Source organism: Dipodomys spectabilis, unplaced genomic scaffold, assembly GCF_019054845.1.
Source record: "Dipodomys spectabilis isolate Male_0828 unplaced genomic scaffold, ASM1905484v1 ptg000448l, whole genome shotgun sequence".
NCBI classification, from domain to species: Eukaryota; Metazoa; Chordata; class Mammalia; order Rodentia; family Heteromyidae; genus Dipodomys; species Dipodomys spectabilis.
In genome coordinates, this window is record NW_024871125.1 from 132,673 (window position 1) to 144,403 (window position 11,731).

General features: G+C 36.4%; 1 non-coding gene across 1 annotated transcript; it reads left to right on the forward strand.

Moving 5' to 3' along the window:
• Positions 1-458: 458 nt before the first annotated feature.
• LOC122097985 lies at positions 459-560 on the forward strand. Its single transcript, XR_006145630.1, has one exon. It is a non-coding gene; the product is annotated as a U6 spliceosomal RNA (small nuclear RNA).
• The last annotated feature ends 11,171 nt before the right edge of the window (positions 561-11,731 follow it).

Sequence of the window (11,731 nt, forward strand, 5' to 3'; positions counted from 1 at the left end):
TCCTCCTACACATCTGTTGAACAACAAATATCTGGTATTATTTTGTTTTTGACATGACAAAATTGACTTTATTCTTAAATGTGTTCTTTTGTAAGAAATACATGGTTCTAAAATTTCACGACAATTCTTTTTTTTTTTTTTTTTTTTGTCGGTTGTGGGGCTTGAACTCTGGGCCTGGGCGCTGTCCCTCAGCTCTTCAGCTCAAGGCGAGCGCTCTACCACTTGAGCTACAGCGCCACTTCCGGTTTTCTGGTGGTTTATTGGAGATAGGAGTCTCACGGTCTCTCCTGCCCGGGCTGGCTTTGAACCGCGATCCTCAGATCTCAGCCTCCTGAGTAGCTAGGGTTACAGACGTGAGCCACCAGCGCCCAGCTTCACGACAATTCTTTTGAATTTAATTTTTGTGGAATTGTCTAGTTTAAGAAAATCAATTACACTTTATGTATAAAAAATGTTCTGTGCTCAATTCAGTAGCACATACACTAACATTGGAACAATAAAGAGAAGAATAGCCCCTGACTGAGGATGACACTCAACTTCGTGAAGCATTCTAGATTTTTAAAAGAACAGATGCTGGAGGGGATGTGGACAGAAGGGAACCTTAATGCATTGTTGTTGGGAGTTTAAACTTGTTCGAAGACTTTGGAAAGTAGGATGGCGGTTCCTCAAAAGACTACAATAGAGCGCCCCTAAGTCCCAGCAATCCCATTTTGATCACAAACAAGACCATGCTAAAACTACCAGCAAAACTGTGTTCATTGCAGCATTATTTACCAAAGCTAAGATACAGAACAGAACCCGAGGCCCCACAGTAAACGAATGGATCAAGAAAATGTCTGTGTGTATGTGTGTGTGTGTGTGTGTGTGTGTGTGTGTGTGTGTGTACTGGAATTCTATGCCTCCATCAGAAAGAATGACATCACCCAGTTTGTTAGGAAATGGAAAGACATGGAAAAAATTATATTAAGTGAATTAAGCCAGGCCCAAAGAAAGATAGGTCCCATGGTTTCCTTAATTGCAATAACTAGTATGTGTCTGCTACAAGCAGAAAACATCATATAAGTTGATGTTAGGCAAAATGAACCCCAAGATAAGGATTCAAATGGTTTTTATTTCTTGCGATTGTTTCTAAGATATTTATAAGATGAATTCTTTGTTGCTTTGTATGTTCCTCCTGCAAGCTAAAGCCCCTGTTTTCACTGTATTTGATGTTGGTATACTTTGTCCAGTGGAAGGGAAACACAAATCGTTTTAAAAGGGATGCAGGTGGACCCATTGCAACAATGAGATGAACAAGTCGTTATGTCAAAAAATGATTTTGGCCGGGTGTTGAGGGATGTGGACAGTGGGGGGGGGGGGGGGGGGTTGGGGGGAAGGGGTTGGTAGGTGTGAGGGGTGGGAGATGGGCAGGGATGGGAAGGGGAAACAAAGCAGGAGCAAGTGGACCCATTGCAACAATGAGATGTACAAGTTATTATGTCAAAAAATGAACTTTACTACTTTGGGGGGAGGAGGACAGGGTGGGGAAAGTGGGGGAGTGTGGGAAGGGATGGGAAGGGGAAACAAAGGGGAGGCAACAATGCTTGATAAGAAATCTTGCCCATGTAATTGTAACTCCTCTGTCAGTATTCTCACAATAAAAAAAATGTACTCAATAACTCACGCATGTAATTGTAACCCCTCTGTATGGCATTTTCACAATATAAAAAAAAAGAAACATAGGTCCTGTGGTATCCCTTATTTGCAAAAACTAATGCATATCCGGGATAAGCAAAGAAGGTATGGTAAGGCAGAAAAAAGGAGTAGGCAACAATGCTTGATAAGAAATGTACTCATTACATTTTCCATGTAATTGTAACTCCTCTGTATGGTATTTGCACAATTTAAAAAAAAAAGGTCAAAAGCATGTGCATATGACTAGATAAGATGATGTTAAGGTAAATGAACCCCATGATAAGGACAAAAGTGGTGTTTTATTTCTTCCTGTGGTTTCTAATATATTTATAATGTACGATGTGATTTTTTATATGTGCATCCCCCACAGTTAAACCCCTGTTTTCACTGTATCTGATGTTGGTGCACCTCCATCTTGTATATACACTTCTCTAATTTGGGGATGGAAAGGGAAAAAACAAAATGGTTAAATAAGGATACAATATGACCCATTGCAACAATGTGACACACAAGACAGTATGTTGAAAAACGAACTTTACAATTTAGGAGGGTGGGGGAGGGGAGTGTACTTGTGGAGGTGGGAGGGAAGGGATGGCGGGGGAAAACAAAGGAGGAGGTAACAATGCTTGATAGGAAATGAACTATTACTTTTTCATGTAACTGTAACCACTCTGTACAGTACTTTTACAATAAAAAATATAAAAATGTTATGGGATGGAAGAGAATATTTCCCCTATTTTACCCATATAATATCATTAACAAAGAAATTAATGCAAAACACTGATATGCAGATATTTTGAATAAATGTGTGTTTGTGTATGTGTGTGTGTGCGCATGCCTGCGCATTTTGGTTCTCAGAGTTTGAATTCAGTGCATCAAGGTCCCGCTAGGCCATTCCTCTCTAGATTGATGAGCTACTATATAAGCTACATCTCCATTCTTGGCTCTTTGCTAGTTCATTTTTTTTAATATTTTTGTTATTCTTTTATTGTGAACATACTGTACAGAGGGGTTACAATTACATGGGCAAGATAATGAGTACATTTCTTATCAAGCATTGCAGCCTCCTCCTTTGTTTACCCTTCACATCCCTTCCCAGCCTCCCCTCGCCCCCCCACCCCATCCTCCCCCCCACACCAAAGTTGTAAAGTTCATTTTCAACATGACAACTTGTACCTCATTGTTGCAACGTGTCCACCTGTATCCTTAAACGACTTGTTTTTCCCCTTCTCCTCCACAAATTATACTGACATCAAATATAGTGAAAGCAGGGGTTATACTTTGGGGGGGGGGGATATAGAAAGCAACAAAGAAATAATTTTATAAATGTGTTAGAAAAAAATTCATGAAAGAAAAAAACATTTAAATACATATGTAAGGGTTCATTTTCCTAACATCACATTATCTGACCTTTTCTGCTTGACTCATACATATACTAGATATTGCAAATAAGGGAAACCATGGGACCTATGTTTCTTTGGGCTTGGCTTACTTCACTTAATATAATTTTTTCCAAATCTTTCCATTTCCTAACAAATGGGGCAATGTCATTCTTTCTGATGGAGGCATAGAATTCCATTGTAATTTTTTAAAAATAATCTCATGAATATTTTTTGTCCTGATTGGCTTCCAAAGGTTATCCACAGATCTCAGGTTCCTGAGCAGATACCCGAGTAGACAGGATTACAGGTGTGACCAACCAGCACAAGGCTTTCAGAATAATTTAAAAAGTAGAAGAAAATTTACTTCATGGAGGCTTGTTTATCATCTCCCGCTTTTAAAGCATTTTGGAGTGATTATATGTGAATTTATTTCATTTTTGGATTCTTAAAAGACAGTAAGTGATGGTATTTAAACGTTTTAATCTTTTTTTTTTTAATTGGTCATGCGGCATGAACTCTGGGCTTGGGCGCTCTCCCTTTGCCTTTCAGCTGAAGGTGAGTGCTCTACCCCTTGAGCCACAGTGCCACTTCTGCTTTCCTAGTAGTTTATTGGAGATAAGAGTCTCACAGACTTTCCAGCCTGGGCTTGCTTTGAAGCACATTCCTCAGATCTCAGCTTCCTCTGTAGCCAGGATTATAGGTGTGAGCCACCAGCTACCGGCTAGTTTTAGTACTTTTTTTAAAAATATTTTTTGGGGTCTGTTCGTGGGGCCTGAACTCTGGGCCTGGGCACTGTCCCTCAGCTCTTCAGCTCAAGGCTAGTGCTCTACCACTTGAGCCACAGCGCCACTTCTGCCTTTTTTCTTTTTTGCTTATGTGGTGCTGAGGAATCGAACCCAGGGCCTCATGCATGCAAGGCAAGCGCACTACCACTGAGCTACCTTCCCAGCCCTTTAGTACTTTTTAAAATGTATACTGGAACTGTGGAACACAAGAAATTTGTCTCTCTTTAGACCTCAATTTATGAGCTCAGCTCTGAGCATGATAACCCAATGTCACCAACACTGTGTTGAAGACAAAATGTGACAGAAAACAATTACCGTGGGCAATAATTGCTATGCTATTATTTCTTGGACAGCATGAATATTGAGTTGAGAGAGTAAGGGAATGGAGAGGATTTTACCTACTTTTTTATTGCTTACTTTTTGAAATTTTGAATCATTTCCTTCCCCACTGTGTGTCTTTGGGCCATGCACTTAGTGCCTTTAATTACAATATTTCCTAACACTAAAATGGTAATAATATTAGAATTATAGCAAATGTTTTCTTAAGAATTAAGAGAAAAAAAAACTTGTGAAATACTTAACATAAACTTCTAGGATTAACAATTACAATTACATGGGCAAGGTAATGAGTATATTTCTTATCAAGCATTGTTGCCTCCTTCTTTGCTTCTTGTTCCTATCCCTTCCCATCTCCTCCCACACTCCCCATCCCACCAACTCTACCCCCCCACCAAAGATGTAAAGTTCATTTTTCGACATAAGGACTTGTACATCTCATTATTACAATGAGTCCACCTGCATCCCTATTTAAATGATTTTTTTCCCTTCCCCTCCACAAGTTATACCAACAACAAATACAGTGAAAGCATGGGTTATACCATGGGGGATGGACATACAAATCAACAAAGAAATCATCTTATAAATGTTTGAAACAATTGCAATAAAGGAAAAAAAACAGTTGAATCTTTATCTTGGGGTTCATTTCACCTAACATCAACTTATCTGACCTTTTCTGCTTGTCTCAGACATATACTAGTTTTTGCAAATAAGAGGAACCATGGGACCTATTACCTATGTTTTTGGGGGCCTGGCTTAATTCACTTAATATAATTTTTTCTAAGTCTTTCCATTTCCTAACAAATGGGGCAATGTCATTCTTTCTGATGGAGGCATAGAATTCCATTTTATATATATCACATTTTCTTCATCCTTTTATCTAGTGAGGGACATCTGGGTTTGTTTCATATTTTAGCCATGATAAATAATGTTTCAATAAACATAGTTGTGCTGGTAATGGACAAGAGTCTCATATCTAAAATATACCTGGAACTCAAAAAATTAAATCCCCAACGACAAATCCTCAAACAAACAACTGCCCAATAAATAAGTGAGCTAAAGACTTAGAAACTTTTCTGAAGAGGAAAAAAGTATGGCCAATAGACACATGAAGAAATGCTCAAGCTCTCTAGCCATAAAAGAAATGCAAATCAAAGCAACATTGAGATACCATATCACCCCAGTTAGAATGGCTATAGTCATGAACTCTAAAAACAACAGATGCTGGTGGGGATGTGGACAGAATGGAACCTTAATGCATTATTGTTGGGAGTGTAAACTTGTTCAACAACTTTGGAAAGTAGTATGGAGTTTCCTCCAAAGACTCCACATAGAGCTCCTCTATGATCCAACAATACCACTTTGGGGCATTTACCCAAATGATCACAAACTAGCCAGCAGTTTTTTTTTTAAATATTAAATAGAATGCAATCAGTATTACAAAAGCCATTACATGTAATGAGAAACCAGAAGGCATGTTCTCTATTGACCATGCTCTGCTTCAAAGTCAGCCAGGTGGATAACTTCTCATGCTGTAAATCGAACTGATTTTATTATGTCTTGACAGTATAAAAACATCAGGGACAGAATAATGAAGGAATGTTGTAGACTGAAGTGAAGTCCATATGAAAATGTGCAAAACTGATGAAAACATAAAAGTCTCTGAGTAGTATATTGTGTTTTACATCATTTAAGTTAAATTTCAAAAATAGGGAAGACCTAGAGGAATGAATTCTCTTTTTTATAGCCAATCAAAGGTCCTTAGAAGATTGAATTCTTTCCTTATTCTTGTAGAGGCATCATCAGATGAGAGAAACTTTATTGTTTTTGTGCTTCTTTCCATTTATACTTCAGTTTGAAATCTGAACTACATGAGAGTGAAAGAAACCTAGAAAAATTAGACACGCAGGCTTTGGAAAGAGCCATGAATGAAAAATAAATAAAATACATATAGCCTTGTAAAAGGTCTAGCTAAATTTATTTAAATAGTCTTAAGTGTAAACAAAAAATGATTTAAACAATATAATATTATTGAAAATTGAAAAATGTTAGGAGTTGCTTAATTTTTTTCTTTCTACTATATTGAATTAAGTATTGATTTTGTATAGAGAGATTAAAGATGAGATTAACACGAAATGATTAAAAATGGACAAAAGTTCTGAATAGACACGTTTCCAAAAAGTCCTGAAAAGGGCCAGTGTGTTTACAAAGTTGTGCTTAATACCACTTCTATGCTAGATTAATGCTTTGTGAACAGAAGTCATTATAGAAATGCAATTGAAAATTACTATGATACTACTTCAGAACTATAATAACTCTTATAAAAAAAATCAAAGGAACCAGGTGTGGTGAAAAGGCTTATAATTCCAAGCATTTAGCAGTTTGGAGTAAGAGGATTTGCGTCTAAGGCCAGTCTGGGGTTCTGCACATTGTAAAACCCTGCCCTTAAAAAACTCAAAATGTAATAATGTTGGTGAGAGTGTGAGAAAAGGAAATTTTCTACACTCTTGGTCAAAATACAGGTTAGTATTCTCATTGTAGAAAGTAATTTGCAGTTTTCTAAAGAAATGCAAAGTTGAAATACCATCTGACACACCAATCATTTGATTATTTCTCTCTGGGTAACTCGAAAATATATCTGTAGTTGTTTGTTATTCACATTGTTCACAACAGCCGCCCAGATATAAATAGAAGTTAAGTGTTCAACAACAGACTAATAAAACAACTGTGGTGCATGCACAAATATATTTTTCTGTTTCATCTTTAAAATAGCAAGAGATTTCTCCAATTAGGCATAACTTACAATGACCTGAAAGATGTACTCTAAATGAAGAAAAATGTTGTCTTCTGATATTTGTAAAACTACACACACACACACACACACACACACACATACACACACACACACACCAAACTCAATCATTATGAGAGAAATTTTTTTTAAAGTAAAGCAAACTGGAATTGCTGGGGCATTTAGGTCACAATGTAGAAGATAGTATATATACAGGATGACCAAGTATACAATTTTAATGTACAACATGAGGATACAGAGGACAACACTGGCCTAAGATAGGAATGAAACTAAAGAGTAGGAGTTGTTCTTCCTAGTAGGGGCTGCTCTTTTAGATGTTCTTCCTTCAGTAATCGATTACATGAACGTAATTCTTTAAATATACCTGCCTGTTTGCAGAAATAACAAACAAGGTAGCAATAATGTTGTATGCTCAACATAGAACAAAATGTCAAATTTAAATACATGAGATTATCCTAGATGTAAACTAATAATTCCAAATAAGGGAAACCATGGGACCTATGTTTCTTTAAGTCTGGCTTACATAACTTAATATGATTTTTTCCCAAGATCTTCCATATCACTACAAATGAGGTGGTATCATTCTTTCTGATGGAAGCATAGTATTCAATGTGTGTGTGTGTGTGTGTGTGTGTGTGTGTGTGTGTGACATTCTCTTGATCCATTGATCTACTGAGGAGCATCTGGGTTGATTCCTTATCCTAGCTATGATAAATAATACTGTGATAAGCATAATTGTTCTGCTAACTTTAGTGTGATCTTGTTTGTGATCACTTGGGTAAATGCCAAGAAGTGGAATTACTGTGTAATAGGGGAGCATTATTGTGTACATCAAGGATAATCTTAGTAGATGAGAAGAATAGCTCAATAGCTATGTACATATGAGGGTGTATGGTGATTCCAAGGGAAATGATCTCCAAGATATGTTATTTCTTGTTGTTCTAAATGTAATATGTGATTTCTTTTTATCCTTTTGTGTTTTCCACACTTATGGCTTATCCTCTGTAGTAACTGTATTTGATTTTGATACCCTGGATATTGTAAATATGTTGATCCGAACTAGTTAAGGGAAAGGGAAAAAGCAAAATGGTGAGACAAAGGACAAAAGGGGGAACTTATGCAACAGTGATACTCACAAGACAATACGTTGGAAATAGCCTTGGGGGGTCATTGGTATGGAAGAGGGAGAAAAATGGGGGAAGGGATAACAAGTTATAAAAGAAATGAATTCATTATCTTACTTATGTAACTATGACCCCTCTGTACATTAACTTGACAATAAAATTTAAATATAAAATATAAAATACATGATAGCAAGCAGCAATACAGGACATGTGAGTGGGGAAATACTGTACTATACAAAGAAGAGTAAAACAGCTGTGAAGAGCAGTAATTTGACTTTAACATAGGAAGTAATAAACTAGCATGCAGATTTTCAGCCTCATGTCAGTCACTAAAAAGGGAAAATAAAATGTACAATCAGTAAACCAATAGAGATAAAATAGAAAACTAAACAATTAAGGTAAACAGATGACTTGGACCAAGAATAAAAAATGACACAATTAGTAAACAAATAACAAGCTGGTAAGTTATAAAATATTACTAATAATTCTAGTAATGTTTTCTTAACCTCACAACTTGTTGGAACTACACTTCAAATCACAGTTTAATAGCATATCGTTTTAAAATTAGGTTACTTCTTATTGATTTCTTAATATTGAATGTTTAATATATAATTTTAATTTCAGTAGCTATAGAAAAGAAAGTGAAACTAAGTTTAATAATATATAGCATGAATTGTAAAATTGAGAAGCATTAGAATTTAAATGAATAACATCATTATTGTTTCATTTCTGTGAATTAATGTAATAATTCAAAGTGTTTTCTACTTCGCACTCATCTTAACATCAAATAATAAATTATTGCACATGACTTGGTATTAGGTGGAAGGGTTCAGCACTGTGGTAATATTCACACCACACAGTACAGCAGAGTTTGACTCCTCTCATCTAGCTTAAATTGTGGAAATTTGATTTCTACATGCATGTTAAATTCTTGCCAAGGTGACATCTATAAAATTATAAACAATTATGTATATGAAGAGTGTTTCTGATGATACTTAAAAGTCACATTCATTAATTAAATTTTATTGTTTTCTACCAAATAAATATTTATAGAGAGACTGAATTTCTGAGTTGAGGATTATTTTATATCCCCGCCATTGTTTCTATAGTTGGACTTAATTTTCCATAAAGGGATAAGTGTATTTTATTGGATATATGAAGGTAAACTGAATGTTTATTCTATCAATATTTTGCCACTTGTTTAATCTCAAGTTTAAATTATCCATGTGTTTGAAGTAATGAAAATAACAACAGATATAAAAAAGATAAATCAGTGTGTAGTAGATAAGTATTTTCACCTTTATTTTGATAGTTGGTCCTCTTTTACACTACAGAATATTATAAGGAAAATGTGCTCAAGGCTGACCACAACTGCAGAATATTATGGTTTGGTCTATCATAAGAGAAGGAAGGAAGGGGTACCTTCCTTCCAAAAGTCTGCTCCCAGGGATGTGATCTGTTTTATGTTGGTGACTTGGAAATGAACATTTCTTACAGTCAACCTTGAAAAGCCATCTTGATAGACCATTTATTAAGTGGTTACATTGGATTATCCATGGCATTGCAAGGATGCAGGATTGCCTCATTTTGAGACAATTAAAACAGGAATTTATTCAGCTGTTCTTTGTATCTTTAGGAAAAAAACCATTGACTACAGGCCTGGGGATCAAAGGGGTCCAGAGAAGCTACTACCGTGAATAGTAATCCTAGGCCTCTAAAAACAAAACAAAACAAAACTCCAGCAGGAACAGCAACTCAGGGCAACTATCACAGCCTACATGAAGTCAGGCAAAATACGGAAGCTGAGAGTCATTTATCTGATAACTAATATATTTTTATGAGGCAGAATGAAATAAGACTTCAGAGAGAGGGTCAAAAGACTGATCAGAGAGACTAAAATTAGTCACAAGAAGATTGGAAAATACAATTCCTTGTACAGCAAATAAATCTTAGAAAGCCTGTGCATATAAGAACAAGACAGAAGACCAAATTCCAGATATGTGCATTCTCTTAGAGGTCAGCTTAATGAATTATCAATGGAAATCTTTGCATGCTTAAATATTTGACCACATGTAGGAGAAGGCCAATTGCTGAAGAGAAAGAAAACGTCATCACACAGTTACGAGGTCCAATATCACATTAGGAAGGAATCAAGCACAGATTTGTAATAAAAAGAGAAAAAATATTCCAAATGAGGGTTTCATTTGTTTTGATGTAACAGTTGCTGATTTATGTGCTAGCAAATACCATACAATTGATCCATTCCCACAGCTGAGTTGATATTTACTGCAGTATTCCCACATGAAGGAAAAGAGAAAATTTACAAATGTCTGATGAAATGAGTTGAGGGTGAAGTGTTCTAATAGTGATATCTGAGGTTTAGACATAGATGAAGAGGGGGATTTTCTTTTTTAAAAATCCCCCATTTTTAGCCTGGTGCCAGAGGCTCACAGCTGTAATTCTAGCTACTCAGGAAGCTGAGAACTGAGGACTGCTTTTCAAAGCCAGCCTGGCAGGAAAGTCCCTGAGACTCTTATCTCCATTTGAGTTGAAGAGCTCAGAGACAGTACACAAGCCCAGACTTAAAGCCCCTCGACCAAGACCAAAAAAAATCTCCCTTTTGTTGGACTGCCTACATCTTTTCCTAACATTCAACAAAGAAGCCATTTTATCACCCACAACATTTAAATCCTGTCCTAGCTACTGCAAATAGAATGGTTTGTTATCTTATGTCAAAAATTTCATATTTTCGGGATCCAATACTAGCAGTGGTAACATTTTTTTCCAGGCCTTGAACTCTAGGCCCGGGCCCTGAACATGTTTATGCTTGTAGCGTTAATGTGAGCTTGTTTATTTATTGGATTACTGCCCATGAAGGGAATTAAGGGGTCATAAGAGAGATCTATGTTTAGTCTTTTGAGGAAACTCCATACTGCATTCCAGAGAAGTGGAACAAGTTTAACTTCCCACCAACAGTGTAATAGAATTCCCAATTGGAGACGGGTGCTGGTGGCTCACACTTGTAATCCTTATTACTCAGGAGGCTGAGATCTGAGGATCATGGTTCAAAGCCAGCCCAGGGAGGTTACCAATTGGCTACACCCACGGCAGCATTTGCTATTATTAGTTTTCTTGATAATGGCCATTCTAACTGGGAAGGGGTAGAATCTGTCTTTTTTACTTGTAGATTTGTAGGCACCTTCTAGCTACCATAAATGAATGAATCCATGAAACCTGTATTTTTCTGCGTCTGCATTCCTTTCTCTTAGCATAATTTTCCCAAGCCTTTCATTTTCCTTAAGACTGGTGAAAAGTCATCCTTTCTAATGGGTGAATAGAATTCCATTGTGTGTTTGTGTGTGTGTGTGTGTGTGTGTGTGTAAGATGACTATAGGCCCATGAGTTCATTTCTAAGCCTACTTTTTCATCTGTAATTCTCTAATTTCATATTAAATTTGGATTGCTTTCTCTACTGCATTGAGGAATATTGTTGGGATTTTGATGGGTAGTGCATTGTCAATTGTTTGGGGGCAGAAGTGCAGTTTTCACAATGTTATTTGTGAAAGCATTGAAAGATTTTGCATTTCCTTGAATCTCCTTCAGTTTCCCTTTTTATAT